Raw genomic sequence first — 6,443 nt, forward strand, 5'->3', positions numbered from 1 at the left:
TATAAATTAGTGAATTAAAAAACAAAAAACGAAAAAAAACGAAAACAAAATCCAGCTTCATTAATTTAGATGTTAAGAACTATGCTAAACAATAAAAGTAGTTAGTTAAGGAATGAATAAAGTAAAGACTAATTCTTAATTTTTATTTATACGAAAAAGAAAAAATTCTCATTAATGTTTTAAAATTAATTCAAAAGAAATGTATAAATAACATTTGATAGCATTTGCTATTATAAAAATAATCTTTATTCAAAAGATAATGAAACAATTTTAAAATATATAAGACATCCATTTCATTCATTCAGTCAGTCAATCAGTCGGTTCGTTAGTTAGTTAGTTAGTTAGTTATTCAGGGAAATAGTATGGATCAGTTAGCTTAAGCAAAAGATATCGAATTCGTCTGCGATGAAGTAAATATCAGAAAAAAAGAAAAACAGGTTTTAAAAGAATAGCAATAACACTACGTTATGCAACAAAAGCATTGTTGTTAATAACATGCTATGACTATGAGAAAGTAAACAGGCGCTTGGCAATTGATCAAAACAACTTGCATTAAGGTTACTTTTTCTTCTCATGCTATTATGCTGATCATTTTTTATGTTTCAAGAAAGTTAATCGATTATTTTGTGTATGTCTTTTCTTTTTTTTTAATGGAAATTGGTTAATCACTTATTTCGATTTTTTTTTTTTTTTTTTTAAATGCAAATTGATTGAAGTATTTATGTGTATGTTATAGGTAACATAGCATGTGAAGTAATAATTAATTATCGAAGTTATAGGTATTGTTGTAGATAAATGAAGTAAAATAGCAAAGTCAATTAATTGATATAATTTATCATCTAGCGGTTATCTTTATTTATATTCTCATAATATTTTCAATGATATTTTAATATTAAAAAAGAAAAAAAGAAAAGAGAAAATTAACTTCCAATGATTATTATAGATTAATTAAAAATAAGGTCATTTAGGATTATATGAATTTAGATATATGAATAGCAGAATGATTTTATTTTAAATCGAAATTAATATCATTTTTCAATTATCAGAAGTAGTTTAACTTATTGAACTTACAATTGTATAATCATTATCGGTATTATTTGATTTATGATTTTTTGTCTAAATACAACCAACAATATTTAAGTATATTTGAAATGGAAAGAAAAAAAGATGTATAATGATATATTAGGAGAAGTAGGAGGATGAAAGATGATAATTTTCATTTAAAACACTGTAATTAATAATCAATCAACCGTAGAACTTTCCACACTAGATGAAATAAGGATGATTAAAAGAGTAGGTGAAAAGAGGAGGAATAGAAATAAGGGTCATTTAAAAGATAAAACTTCGAGGTCATTTTCACTCTATCAAATATCATTGAACCGTTTTTAAAAATCATTTTTAAAATTTTTTTTTTTCATTTCGTACTAAATTTAGGAAATTTTACGAACATATAAACACCTGCAAAATAACAGAGACATTCCAGATACCTGATTATTATTAACTTTTTTCTTCACTCTCTTGCAAATACTAAATTATTTTTTTTTTTTATATTCTTTCAATTTATACAAAATATTTCTTTCCTCACTTTAACAAAAGAACATTTCAATTTAATTCTATTTATTGTTTTTCAACCTTAATTTTAATTTTGTTTCCTGTCAAAAATTTATTTGGTAATTTGCCTTATCATTTTATATTTCATAATATAAAGGTTGCATTGAAATAGTATTTTTTATGTTTGTTAATTTCGAAAATATTTTCGATTTTAATTAGAAATTATTAAAGAAAGAAAATCACTAAGAAAAATGCCATTAAGTCTTTGAATAAGAAGTAAAATTTACTTTTACAATCAGAAAAAAAACATAAAAAGAATGAAGAAGGAAGGTTTTTAAAAGCATATTTCAATTCTCTTGTTTCAAAAAATTACTTCTTTTATTTTCCTAAACTTTCTCTTTTTTTTCCCATGCAAATGCTATTCTTTTTATAATGTCTATCTTTCTTAAATTTATACCAGAAACGTTACTTTATTTTATTTGTTATTTAGCAGAAAATTAAATTCTCTTCCTAAGTGTACATTGACAGTATTTCCTTATTTTAAAGTTTGATTTCATTTGTTTTATTTAATAAAAAAGGAAATTAAATTTTGTACTTCACAAATTTATTTCTTTCTGTACTGTAACATCTAGCTCTGATTTATGCAGTAATAATTTGTCATCTGTAACTTTTCTATAATTCATTTTTGCATAGTAAAGATGGATATTGTTGCGTCTAATGATTGGAAAATTTTTGTGGTGAAAATTTATAAAATAATTTTGTATAAATAATTTCAAATAAATGAATTTAATAAATGATTGCGATTTTTAATAAAATTTCGAATATTGAAGAAGAAAAGAGAGAGATTATAAAGTATAATTTTTTATTTTTTTGAGGTATATTACTAATAATGTAAGGACATTTAAGGAGCTGGAAAATTCTGCTTGAATTTTATAGAATTTTTGCAAGATAATATTGTTTAAAAAAAACTTCTTTTTTTCTAAAAAAATGAATAAAAATTCAAATAAGCTAGTCAGCTATATTGATTTTGTTTTATGTGTTTCAGTACTTCATGCCTTTCTAGTTCAATAAAATATGATGAGAAAAAAAAAATCGAATAAGAAGATTTCTATCAAATGAATCCTTTGACAATTTTTTTCTTCTGGTCAATTTCATAGTCTTTCTCGACAATTTAAATTCTTTTAACTGTCATTTTGTTAATATTTAAGTTAAATAGAGGATAAAAAGCAACCAAATGAGGCACTTTGAAATTTTAATTTACTACTCCTAAATTCTAAAAAAAAAAAAAAAAAAATAACCGGCTGGATACGTTTATTTTAATTTTATTTACTTTTTTAAATCTTTTTATGCTTCATTCACCATCACACATTTCAAGCATTTCTTTGAAAAAGAAAATATTATATCAGTGAAATAATTAGGAATGATTAATTTAAACATGATTAAGTAGATAATGTCCATTTAATGGTTCATTTTATGTTCGTGAAAAATGAAATAATCGTAAATAATTATGTCATTATAATTTTAGATATGTTAGGGTATTATATGATGATAGTTTGAATTAGTAAGCAGTATTTTAAGAATTAAGAATTAAGATAGCTTTATAATTTTAATATATAAATTTTTTATTATATTATTTTTTTACTGTATAAATCATACTTTTATTACCGTATGCCAATAAGATTAATTATTATTGTACTCTTCTCGGTTCACAAGTACATCTTTCTCATACTGAATCCTTTTTCCTTTTTGAATTGAACTGAATTAATTTCTTATAATAATTTATGTTATTTTTTCCTCTTCAAAAACTTCCACTAACCTATATTACTTATTATTTTACCTCCTTTTTTTTCTCTCTCCCTATATATATGGAGAAAGAAAAAAATTGATAAGCAGTATATATATATATATATTCAGTAGTTGTAGTACTTTCTACAATTCCATCAATTCGAATTAATGTAGTATTTCATTACAAATTTAATTTAAATTTTAATTTAGTTCTTTTTCTTTGTTAATTTGCAAATTTTTACAAAATGTGTGTGATTAAAAATTTATTTGATTGAAAGAATTGTAATACATAGTGACAGCAAGCTTATATTAAACCAAAATTGGATAGGAAGAGATGTGAGAAATTTGTTTTGACCAAAAAAAGAAAGACAAAAAAAAAAAAAGAATTTAAGGAAAGACTTTAACGTTGAGAAGACACAGACAGTCAATATGTAATGCGTTTTGGCATGTTGGAATAGAATCATCAATAAAATATTGGTATTGTTTTTTTTTTAATAGATAAATAAATATATCAAATATAAGAAATTTTAGGAGTAAATGATAAGTTTTAAACAAAATATTCAGTGAAAAATGTTGTGAAAATTATTAAAAAGAAAGAAATTAGCGTGACATCTTGATTTGACATTCAAACAAAATCAAATTTAAACACTTTTGAAATAAGATAAAATATTCAAAAAGAAAGAGAAATAATTTTAAAATTTAGATTTCAAACAATTTCAAAATATGAAATATTCGGAAGTTTTAAAACACATAAATGATAAATTATTGCAATAGAATAAGAAAAAAAAAGAATAAAGATGTTAGCAAAATGATCAAATACTGACTAACATAATTATTATGTAATCACTTATAGTGATGATGTAATTATTAAATGAAATTTGAAAAGTTGAGCATTGTCATAAGCACTGTATACTTAACTGTAAATTTCACTCATATTTTTAACTCAAGTATTCTAATATAAAAGATAGAGAGAGAGAGAGAGAAAAAAAAAGACCCTTCTTCATCTTATTTATCAATTTAAATTTTCAATTAAAGAAATTTTTTCATCAAAAAAAGAAAAAAAATGTGAATGAGATTTGTCGACGGAATAAATATTTCTAAAGAAAAAAAAAAGTAAAAAATAAAAAGGTTTCTATCTCTCTCTCTCTGTCTTGCTTGTCGAATGATATTGTTGCAACTATCAAAATTAATAAAAAATAAAAAAAACTATTTTTGTTTACATGCTTTCCTTTTTCTTTTTTAAAAAAAAAAACTTCCATTAAAAATGAAGGAAGAGAGAAAAAAGAAAAAAAAAAAACTTTAGCACTATTTAGTGTACAAATAAAAGAGATTGTAGAAGTATAAAAGAAGAAAAAATAAACTAAAAGTAGGAAATATATAAAAAAATGATTGTTAGAAGGAAGAGTGAGCGAAAGATTTCAATTAACTTCGTTTGCTTCCTTTAAGCTTTAAGCTGTGAAGAAACTCAGCTCAGTTCAATTTCTATTTAAAACTTTTGTAGATTGCAAAAGAAATGAATATATGAATGAATGACTGACTGATTGAAAATATGTGTGATAAAAGAGAGGTAGATGAAACTAATGAAAAACATATTTAAAAATTTTTTTCTTCATTCTAAATTTCTAAAAAGTTCACTTTAAATTTCTTCCAATCGAGGATGATACGAAATTATTAAATGAAAGTTTATCGATTTTTGGTCTTATTTACTATTTTACAAAACTTAAAAATGCGCATATTACTTTGGATAATTCCTTAAGCTAGGTTAAATTACTTATTTTTTTAATATTTGCCAAAAAGTTGACAAAAAGTCAAAGCACAAGTATTTGCTTACCGGTAAACTAGCTTGAAAGATACTTTAAAAGTTAAATATTAGTCAGTTTAATAACATTCTAGTATTCAGTTGCAGTAAACACACAATAAACAAAATATAATCAAATTTATTTAAATTATAAATTTCGATTAAAAATTTCTAAAAAAGAATTAAAACCGAAACATATATATAAGATATTTTAATGTTTCCTTTAAATGTTAACAGAAAAAAAAACATTCCCCAATAAAAATTCGCTTTTTCTTTCTAATATTTGCTATCCACAAAAAAAAAAAAAATAAATTTTTGTTAGTATACTAAATTAAAACACTTTTATCTTCTCTTCCTCCCTTCTCCTTCTCTCTCTCTCTATCTTTCTATGTAATAAATATTTATAAATTATTTTCTACTTCACCAGCTATGAATTACTTATGTAAAAATACCTTTGGGATATTTTAGAATAATCTTTGTGGTCTAATCAATAAGTATATGTATTTATAATACACACATATTTATATAACATTTCAATTATTTTCACTTTCTATTTCACTACTTTAGAAATATATAAATTATTTTCTAAGCAAACATATATATTCACTCTCTCTCTCCCTCTTTCCTTCCCCTTTTTTCCTTTTAGTTTTTAAAAATTTTCTTCCCTTTTTCAAGTTATTAAAATATAGTTAACTAGTTTTAATTAGTGAATTAATAAAATTGATTTAATTATCGAGAATATTTAAGCAATAATTAATATAACAATGAGTGACGATAAAAATTTACAAATAAACCAATAAATATTGATTACACTTTTTAAATAAACTTAAAACTTTGTTGATTATTTCGATAAAATTTTCTATTTTTCCTTTTTATCAACTTTTATGTATGCATTCATTGGTTAGTTCATTTGATTGTTTCATTCATTAAGTTTAAGTATTCATTTTGAAAGAAACAATTCATTATGAATTGATGCATTACTTTTATTTTTTTCATAATTCTTACGGATATAAAATGTTTCTTTTTTATAACTGCATATTCAATTCTTGAATATATTAATTTAGACAAGTAAATTATTTATTAACATACATAATATTTTATAACCTAGTCAAATATAATTAATTGTAATAGTGAATGGATTTTCTAAAAGTAATTTTCGAGATTACATTTTATGGAATATTTTTTGATTTTAAAATTCTTCGTGAATGCAATGTTTTCAAAAACGTACTTTTCATTCTATGCAATAAAGCATATGCAAAGCGCAATTGCACTTCTAACAGTAGCGCCTAAAATGGTTAATGTTAATTGA

Source organism: Brugia malayi (genome assembly GCF_000002995.4).
Source record: "Brugia malayi strain FR3 genome assembly, contig: Bm_v4_Chr3_scaffold_001, whole genome shotgun sequence".
NCBI classification, from domain to species: Eukaryota; Metazoa; Nematoda; class Chromadorea; order Rhabditida; family Onchocercidae; genus Brugia; species Brugia malayi.